The sequence below is a fragment of the Peromyscus maniculatus genome, chromosome X, assembly GCF_049852395.1.
Source record: "Peromyscus maniculatus bairdii isolate BWxNUB_F1_BW_parent chromosome X, HU_Pman_BW_mat_3.1, whole genome shotgun sequence".
Lineage (NCBI taxonomy): Eukaryota > Metazoa > Chordata > Mammalia > Rodentia > Cricetidae > Peromyscus > Peromyscus maniculatus.
Window position 1 is genome coordinate 11,782,802 of NC_134875.1, and position 17,732 is coordinate 11,800,533.

Sequence of the window (17,732 nt, forward strand, 5' to 3'; positions counted from 1 at the left end):
CCAAGGACAGTGGCAGTTGTGGCACAGAGTGAGCCTAACCCTATGAGACAAGGTTGCCTTGCATATGACAGAGCCAGGGAATTGGAACTACTCAAACCTTTTTGAACCTGAAAGATATAAATGAGTTCTAGACATCAGACACTGAGTCTTTTATAAAGTTTGGTTTGAGTTTTTTTTTTTTTTTGTTTTGTTTTTTGGTTTTTTTTTTGCTTATATTTTTTCTATACTTTAGCTCATCATATTTGGAATAACAAAGTATTTAATTGTTTTTGATTTTATAGGAACCCACAGTTAAGAGACTGAATATTTTAAAGGGATACTGAACTACAAAGTGATGGATTTTTTAAAGTATACAAAACTTTTAAAGTTATACTATGTTTTATATTATGATGCTTATGTGAGCTCTTGGAGAAAGACAAGAAAGAAAAGTTATAGTTTAAAGTAATATATTTGCATGTAAGTTGACAAGGGGTGTCGTCTTCTAGGTAGCTTCAAATGTCTCCTGGACACAAAGGATATTTGAGAGAGTCTCAGTTTGGGGATTGTTTTGACCAGATTGACCTTTGCCAATGCCTTTGTGGTATTTCTTTATTACTAATTGATGCAGAAATTACAGCCTGCTGTGGCAGTGACATCCCTGGGGCAAGTGGGCCTGAACTATACAGGGAAGGTAGCTGAATTCAAACTGAGACCAAATTATTAAGCAGAATTTTTCCATGGTTTCTGCATTAATTATTGTCTCCAGGGACCTGCCTTGAGTTTCCGCCCTGATTTCCTTCAGTAATGGATTGTAACCTTTAAAATTAAATAAAATCATTTACTACCTCCCCTAAGTGGCTTTTAGTCCTGATATTCATCATAGCAACATAAAACAAACTAGGAGACCCATGCAGTGAATTGTTTGCTTTGAAAACTTCAGCATCAGAACCTGCCTCAACTTTATCTACCAGGCTCTGTGACTCTGCATGGAAGTCACATGCCTTACTTTGTCTGAGGAGGGAGTGGGGAGTGAGTTGGAGGGGGAAGGCTGGGGATGGGAAAGAGGAAGAGAGGGGGATCTGTGATTGGTCTGTAAAATGAATAAAAAATCTCTTAATTAAAAAAGGACATAAATTAAGAAAAAATAAAGAAAAGAAAAGAAAACTCCAGTATCAGAACTCAATACTGAGAGTCCATGAAGAAATTCCAAGTATCATGGTACAGACCTGTAATCTCAGTGTTTCTATGAGAAAAAGAGACCAATCTTTGGAGCTTACTGTTTACGCAAATACCCAAATCTACATGGAGAGTCCCAAGCTAGGGAAAAACCCTCTCTCAATAAAGAATATGGATGACTCCTGAGGAGAGGCACCTGATACTGGTCTCTGACCTATATGTGTGTGCAAATATGTGTTCATGTGTATGCATGCATGTGTGAGCACATACACGTACCTGCGCTCACACACACATACACGTAGACATGTGAATCCATACAAATGAGCATGCATATACAAATATAAAACAATTGATCTCTATCTCTAAAGTAAAATTTAATAAAGCAGGCAGGAGGATACATGGCTCATCAGGTTTGGTTTTGGTTTTTCCTTACTTTTTTTTTTCTGTACCTTGGTTCATCACATTTGAAATAGCAGAGTGTTTAATTTTTTTTTCCTGCTCTTTCAGAGGATTTTAATTCAGTTACAAGAAGCCACACTAAGTGCATTCAACAACTTCTTGCCTCTGTAGAGGCCTGCAGTCATCTGCACATATTCACACAGAAACATACTCATATATACATAATTAAAAATAAAGAAAATCTTTTAAAAACTTGAAGCAGATTTTCTCTTATTTATAGTTGATTTCTATTTTGTTTAGAGCAAACCTATTGAAATATATTGCCATTCTCCTCTTTTCCATCACTTTCTCCTTGAACAATTTTGCATTTTTATTATCGAAGAATGAAACTATTTTGTTTATTGATGGCACTGTGCATTTTGTTAACTTTGCTTTCTTCCTTGGTCTCTTCTTTTTAAATGTAAATTATTTTAATTGGAAAACAAATGCACAAGACAATACTCATTTAAGGGATGTCTGCTGTGGGATGGTCTTTCTGTGTGCTGTGAATGTGCATTGCTGCCATTGGTTAGTGGAGAAGCTGCTATGGCCAATGAAAAGACAGAATCCAAGACAATGAAAGATCCAGGCAGGGTATCCAAGCAGAGAGACAAGGAGAAGAATGGCAAAATGAGAAGAGATACTGAGGGCTGCCAGGGGAAAAAGATGTAATGGAGCATCGGTAATGCCATGAAGTCAAATAACAAAACATAAATTAATAGAAATGGGTTGAATTAAGTTGTAAGAGCTAGCTAATGATAAGCCTGAGCCATAAGCCAAATAGTTTGTAATTAATATGTCTTTGTGTGTTGAATTGGGACTGAGTGGCTGTGGAACACAGGAAATCTTCTGGCTACAGATGTCACATGCTGTTTCAACACATCTATTATTTATATATAAATAAACATGTAATGTTTAGATCAGGTTAAATGCATCAGTCTTTTAAAGTGTCATCATCTATTGAAGTGGTTTTTCAACTTCCTAATGCTGTGACCCTTTAATACAGTTCTTCATGCTGTGGTGACCCCCAACCATGAACTTATTTTTGTTGCTACTTCATAACTGGAATTTTGCTATTGTTATGGATCTTAATGTAAATATCTGTGTTTTCCAATGGTTTTAGGCAACCCTTTTGAAATGGCCTTTCAATCTCCAAAGGGTTCATGACCTACAGGTTTAGAATCTCTGATCAACTGTAAAATATTCAATGTATTTTAGATTTTTAAAAAGATATATAGACACCCATCTATGTAACAACATATAAAATATTCTAAATATTATCCATGTATATAAATTACTTTTGTACCATGAATCATCCTTTTCCATATTCTACTCTAGCCTCCAATACTTATCATCCAACTCACAAATTCTATGATATAATATTTTATATATTTTATACTCCACAAGTTTCTTACTTTTCTTGTACAAAGAATTTTCAGTTCTTGAGAGGAGCCATACAAATGATCAAAGAATATTAAAAATTATTAGTGCTATTAGTCATCTGCCTTTGGTTATATAATTCTTTGTCTTATTATAAGTCAATTTATTAGTAATTTTTGTTCTTTTAGAATTTTTACATTTTGGAAATCAAACGTTTATGAGATGTACAATTTACAAATTTACTAATTTTAAGGTGTCTCTCTTCACACTGAGGACTGTTTTCTTTGCTGCAAAATAGCTTTGTAGTGTTATGTGATCCTATTTTTTCCTTTGTTTTGATTCCTGTGCTTTGGATGTTTTGTACAGAAAAGTTTTGGCATAGTAACATCTTAAAGCTTCCTTCTATGTATACTTAATTAAAAAATTTTTGTGATTATAATATGGTTGAATTTATGCCTTCACTTCCTCTTTCCAATCCCTTTCATTTACCTCTCCTTCCTCTTTTTTTCAAACTCATGGCCTCTTTTTTCATTAGTTGTTATTGCGTGCATAAATATAAGTATTCCTATATATAACCTGCTCACTCCATGCAACATTATCTCTATAAGTTTAAGTCTTACTCTTTTACAATTTTGTAAATTAAAGAATTTACAAAAAAGTCAAACTTATGACTTTAATCCATTCTGGCTTGATATTTGTAAATATCAGGAGTTAAGGGTCGAGTTTTATGCTTTATAAGTAGTCAGTTTCTCCCTCAGTATTAACAAATTACAATGTTTTTCTAAAGAATGTTTACTGTGGGATGGGAATGTTTGCTGTTTTCTGAATGCTGTGAATATGTGTTTCTCTGATTGATTAATAAATAAAATGCTGATTGACCAGTAACCAGGAAGGATGCACAGGCAGGGTGAACAGATGAGGAGAATACTGGGAGGAGGAAGGGCTGAGTCAGGAGTCACCAGCCAGGCAAAGAGGAAGCAAGATGACAAGGCAGAACTGAGAAAAGGTATCAAGGCACATAGCTAAACATAGATAAGAATTATGAGTTAATTTAAGTGTAAGAGCTAGTCAATAATAAGCCTGAGCTAATAGCTGAGCAGTTATAATTAATATAAGCTTCTGAGTGATTAATTTATAAGTGGGCCATGGGACTACGGGGGTCTAGTGAGACAGAGAAGCATTTTAACTACAAATGTTCATAAAAGCAGATATATAACAAGTAAGTATATAGGTTTATTTATAAATTCCTGTACCTCTGGTATATGTGTCTGTTTTAAAAACAGTCCAAAGTTGTTTTATTCATGCAATTTGCAGGAAATTTGATCAGATAATGTAAAATCTCTCATTTTTAAAAATTTTTGATCAAGATATTTTGCCTTCATTTTATTTTTCTAGTTCCATGTATAATTTGAAATTTTCACAAGATGAAAATTTTTGAAATAAAACTATGAATGAATATGACAAATCAGCAATCAGTAGGATTACTCAAAAATATAAGAATCATGAAATTCATCATCTTAGATTTTTTAAACCTTATTTCAAATTTTTTATTTCTATAAATATGTGCATGACTGTGTGTGAACATGTCAATCTCCACAGAAGCTAGAGGTGCCAAAATCCTTAAATTTGAGTTATTGGTGGTTCTTAACAGCGTGATGTGTAGACACTTGGAACATAACTCCAGTCCTCTCAAGAGCAGCATGCACTCTTAGCCAACTAGCCATCTTTCCAGTTCCAGTGAGGGTGATTTTAAAGTGATAATTAACTAGAGATACATGTTTTGTTGTTGTTTCAAGTTCATGTTCATTCCTATCATGGTGTATAAGCTTGATTCTGTTTGTATGATGAAGAGAAAAGAAGCTTCTTTTGTGACTGTTAGGGGAAGACATCCACAACTGACTATTCATTATCTAGTCCCAGTAATACATTCTAAAATACAATCTCTATACCGTAGAACAAAGAACATTGAGGAAGAGGTGTGGAAAGACTGTAAGAGCCAGGGGACCAAGATGTTTCCAAGGAAATAGTCCTTTGGACATTACAGAGAAGCTACACCCATGAAATCTCAATATTATGACTGCCTAAACAAGGCTTGAAAATTGACAACCCTACCTGATACAACAACATGGATGTGGAAAATCTTACCAGGCATCATCCTTAGAAGAAGAGCTACAGGAGGGCTGATAGGGAGAGTTGAAAATGATATAAATACAGTAATAGTAATAATGGATGAAGTTCTCAATAAAATACATTAAAATTAAAAATACATAAATAGAATAGTAAGCATAATTTAGTTTTTTTAAATTAATGTCCAAAACACCTATATGGGAAAATTTTAGAAAGTCTAACTGGGCTACATATATAAAAAATAAGCATTTCCACTTAACTGTGAACAAATATGAAATACAAAAAAATCTTAATTTAACCATAGTCAGTTATATGTAATTTATGTACACTGTATCATATTCTATAACTCTTTATAATTTGAAATGGAGCTGGCAGGGTTATTGTGTTCTCCAATATTAAAATATCACCTTTAATCTCCAATATTAAACAATCTTAGAAATCTATTTACAAAATACATTTCAGATTAGAAAAAAAATATTGTTTTCATTAACCATAAAGGATTCAATAACTCACTCCACAAAAATCAAACCTACTGGTGCTCAAATCTATTACTACATAATATTATAAAATAACCTATGCACATTCATAAATACACATAATATAATTACTGTATATTTAAAATTATGTCTAAGATATATAAATATTATATAAATAGTTTTAGTTTGGTCAAATAACGAGAACAAAAAATGTCTACAAATGTTCAGTAAGATAAAATTTGTTTACAAATATTTTTAATTCATACTGGTGAAGTCTAAGAGTATGAAAGATCAAATTTTTTTTCCTTTTATTTTATTTTACAATTCCATTCAGTTCTACATATCAGCCATGGGTTCCCCTGTTCTCCCCACTCCCACCCCCTCCCCTTACCCTCAGCCCACCCCCCATTCCCACCTCCTCCAGGGCAAAGCCTCCCCTGAGGACTGAGACCGAACCTGGCAGACTCAGTCCAGGCAGGTCCAGTCCCCTCCTCCCAGACTGAGCCAAGCATCCCTGCATAAGCTCCAGGTTTCAAACAGCCAACTCATGCAATGAGCAAAGGACTTGGTCCAACTGCCTAGTTGCCTCCAAAACAGCGCAAGCCAATCAACTGCCTCACCTATTCAGAGGGCCTGATCCAGCTGGGGGCCCCTCAGCCTTTGGTTCATAGTTCATGTGCTTCCATTCGTTTGGCTATTTTTTTTCAATAATTGAGTAAAACCGAAATTTATTATAAGCCACAGTCGTCCTAGGGACCTCCATGCTATATATATAGCCTCCATGGTTCTATGGGTTGTGGTCTGATAGTTCTTTATTTTATATCTAGAATCCACTTATGTGTGAGTACATACCATGACTATCTTTCTGGGTTTGGGTTACCTCACTCAGGATGATTTTTTTCTAGTTCCATCCATTTGCCTGCAAATTTCATGCTTTCATTGTTTTTTTTCTGCTGAGTAGTACTCCATTGTGTATATGTACCAAATTTTTTTCATCTATTCTTCTATTGACGGGCATCTAGGCTATTTCCAGGTTCTGGCTATTACAAATAGTGCTGCTATGAACATAGCTGAGCATGTATCTTTATGGTATGAATCAGCATTCCTTGGGTATATGCCCAAGAGTGGGATGGCTGGGTCTTGAGGTACTTCGATTCCTAATTTTCTGAGAAACTACCACACTGATTTCCACAGTGGTTGTACAAGTTTACATTCCCACCAACAGTGGAGGAGTGTTCCCTTTCCTCCACATACTCTCCAACATTGACTGTCATTGGTGTTTTTGATCGTAGCCATTCTGACAGTGTAAGGTTGGTATCTCAGATTCGTTTTGATTTGCATTTCTCTGATGATTAAGGATGTTGAGCATTTCTTTAAATGTCTTTCAACCATTTGTGATTCTTGTTTTGTGAATTCTCTGTTTAGCTCTTTAGCCCATTTTTTAATTGGACTGTTCAGTATTTTGATGTCTAGTTTCTTGATTTCTTTATATACTGTGGAGATCAATCCTCTGTCAGATGTGGGGTTGGTGAAGATCTTTTCCCATTCTGTTGGCTGTCTTTTTGTCTTATTGACTGTGTCTTTTGCCCTGCAAAAGCTTCTTAATTTCGAGAGGTCTTATTTATTAATTGTTGTGCTCAGAGTCTGTGCTGTTGGTGTTTTATTTAGGAAATGGTCTCCGGTGCCAAGGCATTCAAGAGTGCTTCCTACTTTCTTTTCTATTAAGTTTAGTGTAACTGGATTTATGTTCAGGTCTTTGATCCACTTGGACTTGAGTTTTGTGCATGGTGACAGATATGGATCTATTTGTAATCTTTTAAATATTGAGATTCAGTTATGCCAGCACCATTTGTTGAAGATTCTTTCTTTTTTCCATTGTATAGTTTTGGCTCCTTTGTCAAAAAACAGGTGTTCATATGTGCATGGATTAATGTCAGGGTCTTCAATTCGATTCCATTTGTCCGTGTGTTGGTTTTTATACCAGTACCAAAATGTTTTTATTACTATAGCTCTATAGTAGAGTTTGAGGTCAGGGATGGTGATGCCTCCAAAGGTTGCTTTATCGTATAAGATTCTTTTAGCTATCCTGGGTCTTTTGTTTTTCCATATGAAGTTGAGTATTTTTCTTTCCAAGTCTGTAAAGAAGTTTGTTGGGATTTTGATGGGGATTGCATTAAATCTGTAGATTGCATTTGGTAAGATTGCCATTTTTACTATGTTAATCCTACCTATCCATGACCATGGGAGATCCTTCCATTTTCTGATATCTTCTTCAATTTCTTTCTTTAGAGATTTAAAGTTCTTGTCAAAAAGGTCCTTCACTTGTTTAGTTAGTGTTATCCCAAGGTATTTTATATTATTTGTGGCTATTGTAAAGGGTGATGTTTCTCTGACTTCTTTTTCAGCCCTTTTATCATTTGTGTATAGGAGGGCTACTGATTTTTTTGAGTTGATTTTGTATCCTGCCACTTTACTGAAGGAGTTTATCAGCTGTAGGAGTTCCCTGGTAGAAGTTTTGGGGTCACTTATGTATACTATCATATCATCTGCAAATAGTGAATGTTTGACTTCTTCCTTGCCAATTTGTATCCCTTTGATCTCCTTTTGTTGTCTTATTGCTCTAGCTAGAACTTCTAGTACTATAATGAATAAATATGGGGAGAGTGGACAGCCTTGTCTTGTTCCTGAATTTATGGTATCACTTTGAGTTTCTCTCCGTTTAATTTGATGTTTGCTGTTGGCTTGCTATGAATTGCTTTTATTATGTTTAGAAATGTTCCTTGTATTCCTGATCTTTCTAAGACCTTTATCATGAAGGGGTGTTGGATTTTTTCAAAGGCTTTTTCAGCATCTAAGGAGATGATCATGTGTTTTTTTTTTTCTTTCAGTTTGTTTATATGGTGTATTACATTGACTGATTTTCATATGTTGAACCATCCTTGCATCCCTGGGATGAATCCTACTTGGTCGTGATGGATAATTGTTTTGGTGTATTCTTGGATTTGGTTTGCCAATATTTTGTTGGGTATTTTTGCATCAATGTTCATGAGGGAGATTGGTCTGTAGTTCTCTTTCTTTGTTGCATCTTTGTGTGGTTTGGGTATCAGGGTAATTGTAGCCTCATAAAAAGAGTTTGGTAGTGTTCCTTCTGTTTCTATTTTGTGGAACACTTTGAAGAGTATTGGTATTAGTTCTTCTTTGAAAGTCTGGTAGAATTCAGAACTGAAATCATCTGGTCCTGCGCTCTTTTTGGTTGGGAGAGTTTTGATGACTGTTTCTATTTCTTTAGGGGTTATTGGTATATTTAAATGGTTTATCTGGTCTTGATTTAATTTTGGTGTGTGGTATTTATCCAGAAAATTGTCCATTTCTTCCTGGTTTTCCATTTTGTGAAGTACAGGTTTTTGAAGTATGAGCTGATGATTCTATGGATTTCCTCGTTTTCTGTTGTTATGTCTCCCTTTTCATTTCTGATTTTGTGAATTTGGGTGCTCTCTCTTTGCCTTTTGGTTAATTTGGCTAGGGGTTTGTCTATCTTGTTGATTTTTTCAAAGAACCAACTCTTTATTTCATTGATTTTTTTTATTGTTCTCTAGTTTTCTATTTCATTGATTTCAGCCCTCAATTTGATTATTTCCTGGCATCTATTTCTCCTGGGTGAGTTTGTTTCATTTTGTTCTAGAGCTTTCAGTAGTGTTGTTAATTCATTGGTATGGGATCGCTCCATCTTCTTTATGTGTGCATTTAGAGCTATGAATTTTCCTCTTAGCACTGCTTTCATAATGTCCCATAAGTTTGGGTATGTTGTACTTTCATTTTCAGTGAATTCAAGGAAATCTTTCTTTATTTCTTCCTTGACCCATTAATGTTTCAGGTGGACATTATTCAGTTTCCATGAGTTTGTTGGTTTTCTATATTTTTTGTTATTGTTGAGGTCTAACTTTAAGGCATGGTGGTCCTGGTCCTGATAAGATACAGGAGGTTATTCTATTTTTTTTGTATCTGTTGAGATTTGTTTTGTGGCCAAGCATGTGGTCAATTTTTGAGAAGTTTCCATGGGGTGCTGAGAAGAAGGAATATTCTTTTGTGTTAGGATGGAATGTTCTGTGGATATCTATTAAGTCCATTTGAGTCACAACATCTGTTAGGTCCTTTATTTCTTTGTGAAGTTTCAGTCTGGTAGATTTGTGTTTTGGTGAGTGTGGTGTGTTGAAATCTCCCACTACTAATGTGTGGGGTTTGATGTGCATTTTAAGCTTTAGTAGTGTTTCTTTTATGAATGTGGGTGCTTTTGTATTTGGGGCATAAATGTTTAAAATGGAGACTTCATCTTGGTGGATTTGTCCTGTGATAAATATGTAATGTCCATCCTGGTCTCTTTTGATGGATTTTAGTTTGAGGTCTATTTTATTAGATATTAGGATAGCTACACCAGCTTGTTTCTTAGGTCCATTTTCTTGGAAAGACTTTTCCCAGCCCTTTACTCAGAGGTAGTGTCTGTCTTTAAAGTTAAGGTGTGTTTCTTGTATGCAGAAGATGGATGGGTCCTGTTTTCTTATCCATTCTGTTAGCCTGTGTCTTTTTATAGGTGAGTTGAGACCATTGATATTGATGGACATTAATGACCAGTGATTGTTAATTCCTGTTATTTTTTGTGGTTGTGTTGTGTTGTCCTTCTTTGGTGTATGTTGGTATGGGATTATGTATTGCTTGATTTTTCATGGTTGTGTTTCGCTTCTTTGGGTTGGATTTTTCCTTCTAGTAACTTTCTGTAGGGCTGGGTTTGTGGACAGGTATTGATTAAATCTGGTTTTATCCTGGAATATTTTGTTTACTCTGCCTATGGTGATTGAGAGTTTTGCTTGGTATAATAGCCTGGGTTGGCATCTGTGGTCTCTCTGTGTCTGCATAAGATTTGTCCATGATCTTCAAGCTTTCATATTCTCTATTGAGAAGTCTGGTGTTATTCTGATGGGTTTGCCTTTATATGTTACTTGGTCTTTTTCCTTTGTGGATCTTAATATTTTTTCTTTGTACTGTGTGATTATTATGTGGCAAGGGGACTTTTTTTTTTTTTTGGATCCAGCCTATTTGGTGTTCTATAAGCTTCTTTTATCTTCATAGGTATTTCTTTCTTTAGGTTAGGAAAGTTTTCTTCTATGATTTTGTTGAATATATTTTCTGTGCCTTTGAGTTGGTATTCTTCTCCTTCTTCTATCCCTATTATTCTTAGGTTTTGTCTTTTCATGGTGTCCCAAATTTCTTGGACGTTTTGTGTTATGACTTTTTTTGTCTTTAGTGTTTTCTTTGACTGATGAATCTATTTTCTCTGTTGTGTCTTCAGTGTCAGAGATTCTCTGTTCCATCTCTTGCAATTGGTTGGTTATGCTTGTTTCTGTAGTTCCTGTTCATTTAGTCAGAATTTCGATTTCCAGCATTCCCTCAGTATGTGTTTTCTTTATTGTCTCAAATTCATTTTTAGATCCTGGAATGTTTCTTTCATCTGTTTAATTGCTTTTTCTTGGCTTTCTTTGATTTCTTCCCATTTTTGTTCATTTTTTCTTCCATTTGTTTAAGGAAGTTTTTTTTTTTAATTTCCTCTTTAATGGAGTTTTCATTTCCTCTTTAAGGGAAGTTTTTATTTCCTCTTTAATGGAGTTTTTTATTTCCACTTTAAGGAAATGTTTTATTTCTTCTTTAAGGGCCTCTATCATCTTCTTAAAGTCATTTTTAGGGTTGATTTCTTCTGTTTCTTCTGTCTTGGTATGTTCAGGTCTTGTAGGTGTAGAATCACTAGGTTCTGATGCTGCTATACAGGTCTTTATGTTGTTGCCTGTATTTTTGCACTGGCGTCTACTCATCTCTTCCTCTGCTCGGTGCAGGTGGTGTCTGTGTCTGAGAGTGTCTCTCTTGTTTTAATTTTTAGTCTTGGTTCAGTAGGAGTTCTTGGTTAAATTGGTGCTATTGGGCTGTTTCTTCAGAGGCAGCTGATCTCAGTTGGTGAAGTATATACTTATGATTTTGGTGATCTGGTTTGGTGGCTGGGCAGTGCCTTCTTCTGTGTTCCCAGGTCATGTTTTATTCATTTGTCAACTCCTCAGCTGATCTTGTTTCTTCAGACTTCACATTGTAGAAGATCTGAATCCTCTCTCTGATGGATTTCAGCTGAGTGGGGTAGTCTCACTAACACCTCCAAGTTATGGGTTTTGCAGAATCAGCAGCTGGGCCCTGAGTTGGCCTCAGATGGAGTGTTCAGATTCGTTCTGGTTCCGTCCCACAGAGATAGCTTCTTCCCCGGGTGTTGGGGTTAGAGGCATCCCTGTTCCAAGCTTTTGATTAAGAGTTTGTTTTCACTAGCTCTTCAGCGGGTAATAGCTTCTGGCCTTTATTGGTAATATACTGGTCTTTACTGGTAATAGTTTCTGGTCTTTATTGTGACTGTTTAGGCCGCCGCCTGCTGTGCCTACCTGCCTCTACTCTGGGCCTGCCTGCCTCTGCTGGGCCAGTCTACCTCTGCTGACCACTGCCGCGGGCCTACCTGCATCTGCTTGTCTCCATTGCTGGGCCTGTCTACCTTTGTGGGCCGCCACCAGGCCTGTATGTCTCTGCTGGCCACTGTTGGGCCTGTATGTCTCTGCCGGCCACTGTTGGGCCTGTATGTCTCTGTCAGCTGCCGCCCAGCCTGTATGTCTCTGTTGGCTGCCGCACGGGCCTACCTGCCTCTGCTTGTCGCTGCTGCCGTGCCTGTCTTGAAAGATCAAATTTATAATGCAGAATTTTCTAAAGATATATACACACAAAAATTTAAAAAAAGACATCCAATCAGGGGAAATTCTTCTGCTGTCCTTGACATTTTTAACAATCAACTTAACCCAGACTAGAATCATCTGAAAACACAGTCTCTCTTGAGTCATCATGTTTATCCTGTTTTTCTGTAGAAATGTCTGTGTGATATTATCTTGATTGAATTACTTGATGTCAAATGGCCCAGAACACTCTGGGAATCCATGTTTCCTGGGTACATGGTCCTAGGCTGTATAAGAAGACAAGGTATGTATGAGCCTGTGCATGAGCCAGGAAGCCATGTTCTATAATAGTTTCTTCTCCTGGGTTCCTGCCTTGGATAAATCCCCTGACTTTCCTCAATGATCGACTTTGGCCTGAAAGTATTAGCCAAATGAACACTTTCCATCTTAAATTGTTTATGGCTCAAGGATTTTATCACAGTAACAAAAATGAAACCAGAACTGCATCCAAGAGCCTTTTCTTTCCTGACTTTTATTTATAAGATCAAATAGTATTGTTGACAATAGATGTGTGAGAATGTGGTATGCTTTAATAAATGCAGAATGAGATATGCAAAATAATTATTTTTAAAACATTTCAAGTATGTGGATTTGATGCTGGTTCTGGGAATACCTAATTCTCTTACTTGAAATATATTAACAGATATGTTAAAATATATTTTATTGCTCAGAGAACAATATAGGACCAACTTACTTAAAGATTTAAGTAGATGTATGTACAGAATGTCAAAAACTATAGAATAGTGTAAACAGTTTTGTCACAGAAGAAATTACCTAATGTAATAATATAAAAAATGTAGCTAGCCAGGCGGTGGTGGCGCATGCCTTTAGTCCCAGCACTCGGGAGGCAGAGCCAGGCAGATCTCCGTGAGTTTGAGGCCAGCCTGGACTACCAAGTGAGTCCCAGGAAAGGCACAAAGCTACACAGAGAAACCCTGTCTCGGAAAAAAAAAATGTAGCTAATTCCAAACCATATGCTATGCATAATTTTAGAAACTATACCCATTTTATCAACAAGCTGACTTATTTTACTTCATACCACTTTTTACAAACTAAGAAGATATTTGTTCAATCATTTATTTTCTTTTTATGTCCCTATATTGTTTTTATGAGGGCAGCTGAATATTTATATTCTCTTACCCTATATTCATCCTCATATATTGAATACTTGCTAATAGATGATGATTTCAATGTAAATAGTATCAAAATGGATGAATGAATTTGTACATTATGTTATCAAAATACCCAAAAGGATTAATTGACATGGTCTAAGGCTATGACTTCTTTGTTTTGACCTAGAGATAGAAACCAAGGCTTTTGTTCATATAGTCAAACACTCTATCACTGTATCCTCAGCCCTAGCATTTATTTGAAAATGACTTTGAGATATTTCTAGTTATATTTTTCTACTCTGGAAGAAGAAAAAATAAACATATTTTTCATCTTATTTATTATCTATTGCCCTGGTTACCTGAAGAGTAAATTCTAAAATTCATTTTGACCTGGTTGAAATATACAAAGAAACTTACTACAAAGTTTACCAAGTTAACACTGGTTTCTTAATGTTTCTTGCCTTAGAGTCCTCTGTCCTTTTAATAGCTAAATATTTTGTGGATTCAATAAAAGGAAAAGCAAATTGCCTAAAATACTGTTAGGAACAGATAGCTCTTTGAATACTGGATGATCAGTCAGTACTCATCATTAAGTGCTTAGTACAGTAAGTTCAATGGAATTAGAATGAAGTTTCTATTTCATTCAATAGATTCAAGAATTATACTTTGGTGTGTCAAGTGAGCTTTCTCTATTGTATTATTGATACTATAAATTTATTCCTGATAATGACATATCCATAAAAGCATCTAGACACAAAAATATAATAAAGCACATTGGCCTTTTGTGGCTATAATCTGGTTCTTATGTTCAGCAATGTCCTGTAATTGGGCCTGTGGGGCAGAAAAGTATATGGTAATTTTGCCGTTTAACACATAGATTAGATTTTCTATATTGTTGTTAAATTTAAGTTTTATTTCCAAATCAATCTTCAAAGTAGCTTCATACTGCTTCACACTTATGAATGGAATAACCTCTGTATTAGCCTCTTCATTAGCAATAAACCTCTGTTTCTTGGCACCTACTTACCTGTATAGGAAAAGGTAGACATTAACTTTTCTCTAAAAATATTTGTCCTCTATGGCAAAGAAGTAAAGAAATGGCAAAACATTCAACACTTTCCTACACCTTGATTATAAAATGTTTTGAGCTCTTTCTCTGTGAGTGCTTAAGACACTAGGATTTGTTTCATAAAATGCATTTGGGGAAGACTACTTGCACAGTTTTGTTGCTGGTCTTGAGTTTATTTTCCATTTTCTTTTAAACTTTGCTTTTTTATATCCAGTTTTAAATTTAATTTTTATTTCATGTTTATGATGTTCTGTTTGCATGTATATATATGCAACATATTTGTGCCTGGTGCCCCCAGAGGCCAGAAGATGGTGTTGGAGCTTGTAGGACTGGACTTACATATTTGTTCTTGCTAATGAATCCAGGTTCTCTGAATGAGAAGCTCCTAATCATATAACCATTTTTCAGCCCTCCAGTTTTTATTATTGGAATCTCTATAGTATCAGTCATTCAAGCACATAACTCTGTATTGAATTTATTTTTAATATTTTTAATTTATTTATACATTTACTAGTACTTCCTGGATACCTATTCTGTAAAGGGCAGTATTGTAATACAGAAGAGACAGACTACACAAAACAAGGAAGCACCTGCTCTTGTTACCACCAATATCTCCAAATTTCACCCTACTTCCATCCTACATTACTGTAGACCTTTAGTTTTACAAACGTGTGTTATTTACTCTCCCTGTCTCAAGTGCCTCTGCCCTCTAATTCTCTATATCTGACACTTGGGAAATACTTGGTAAATTAAGTATAATTAAAGCTATTAAGCATATATTGCCATATTCATGCTGCATATATTTGTGTTTTGTTAATAATATATTTCTGAAATACAGTCTAATTTACTCCTACTCTCTGTTATAAACATGAATAAAAATGAATATACTTTAATTTCATTTGTATGCAACACTTCTACTTTATTCTAAACAGGATGCACCATTAGAGCATAATAAAATGTTAGTCTTGCTTTTTCTGGGAAGCCTCCTCTTGTCTCCATAGCTAACAGTAGTTTTGTTTGTACCTGTCCTTCACAATATTGTATTTGTGTCTCCATGATACCTTTTGATATAAGTGTCTGTATAAATCTGCCTTTTGTATCAGACCAAATACTCCCCCTGAGTTCAGTCTCTATATTTTCTGCCATTTTAATATTCTCCCCAAAGGCACTTTGAACAATTGTTTGATAATTGAATAAACAGCTTTTTAGGTTATGAAACATGAATATTCTTATAAGCTTATTTCTCATACAGCTTTTTTTCTTCTTCTGACTGTGTACAATTCAAAGCTAAGTAGGCCAACTTATTAAATTCTAATCAATCACTTGAATGAAGAAAGGCTGACTTCATAAATCATATCTTAATAGCCTGTCTATAGTTTCTTTACTGTTTCACAGCTGCATAATAATGTTTGTTTAGGCAACCATTTCAACTATTCAAATTATAGCCTCACTAGTCAAGGTCGCAAATAGCCTTTTTGCATTTGGTCATAAAGCCTGAATCCATGAATTTCTGTGCTAAGAATTGTTTGATGGCTGTCATAGCTAGCGATATCTTCCATATACAACAGCATGGAATATATTATTTAAGAATTTCTTAGTTGTTACTAGTATAACCAATTTGAAGATTTGTAGTTTATGAAACAATGGGGGTTCTAAGTTCTTTTTTATCTTAGTGTACATTCTTTACTTAGATTTCTGAAGTTCTTGCTTGTGATGATATTTTATTTGAGATTGAATGTGATATTTTATTTGTATGTTAATAAAATTGCCTGGAGATCAGAGTTCAAATAGCCATTAAGCAGAATTCCAGCATTGGGAGCATATGCCCTTAATTTGATCACATGGCAGGCAGAGTCTCTGTGGTCAAGGACACAGCCAAGCATGGTGACATGAGCCTTTAATCCCAGTACCAACCATAGAGACCTGGAGGTCTGTATAGACAGGCAGTAACGAGGAAGTCATGTGGCTGGGTTTAGAGCCAATGAGAAAGCAGAACAGAAAGGCAATAAAAACACAAGTCAGATAGGAAGAAACTCTCTCTGGGGAAGCTACTGTTGATGGTAATCTAAAGCTAGTCGTGGTTATTTCTCTGATCTCTTTGGCTATTACCTCTGTATTTGGCTCTGTGTTTCATATTTAATAAGACTGTTTAGGATTTCATCTACACTTGCTATTCCATAATCTGAGACTTTAAACAAAGTATGCTGCTATGAGGTGGTAGAAACAATAATTGGGCTTAAAATAAAAGATTTAGTTTATGTCATTAGGTTGTATCTTATTAAAGGTATATATATATATAATTTTCTTACTATAAACTATTGACATGAGACTGCTGAGAGAAAATTCTTTACTTTAGGTCAGTTTCATGAAGTTCAATCATGCAAACAAAATTCCATTGTTGGTGAATCATTTGAGTTTTGTTCCAGTGTCAATTGTTCCTTAGATATATGGAGATGGCCAATGGTTTTAATAAAGAGGTAGAGATTAGGATAGAATGCCTTGTAAATTACAATGCTATTGAGTAGAAAATAACTGAGTATTTTGAAGACTAATGCATTAATTTTACCTCATGATGGCCAATTCTTGGGTGTCTGGTCATCAGAGTGTCATATTCAAATCATCTTATCTATCCTTCTACTCCCATCTTTCTTTCATCCTATAAGGAAGTCTACATGTAACTGACATTGTAAGAATTTGGAACTTCAGTTGCCTACTCTCTCTTTTATAAAAATAGAGAATAATAGGCAGTTATCAAATATACAGGCTATGTAGCTATGAGTACATATGTAAGCAGATATAATCAGAAACAATGGCTCTTCTTTTACTGAAATAAAAGACTACAGATCTTAATAAGGAAACACCTCAAATATCAGTACAATATGGACCACATACTTTCTGAAATGGCAGTGAATGCTCAATCATATGCAAGAATTAACTGAATGTTTCTGAGGCTTCTGTTTTATATACAGGCTGAAGGGTTCTTTTGAACAATGGTTTGTTTTTGAAATACCATGCAGAGTGATAAGCATCACTATGGCATTTTTCTGTATACTTTTTGTTGAACTTTCTCCCTCATTCTTTTCATGCAGCCTGCCTCCTTCTTTCATATTCCTCTCTGTAATGTCTAATCTTGATTGTATCTGGGATCAACTAAGAGACAAGTCTCTGT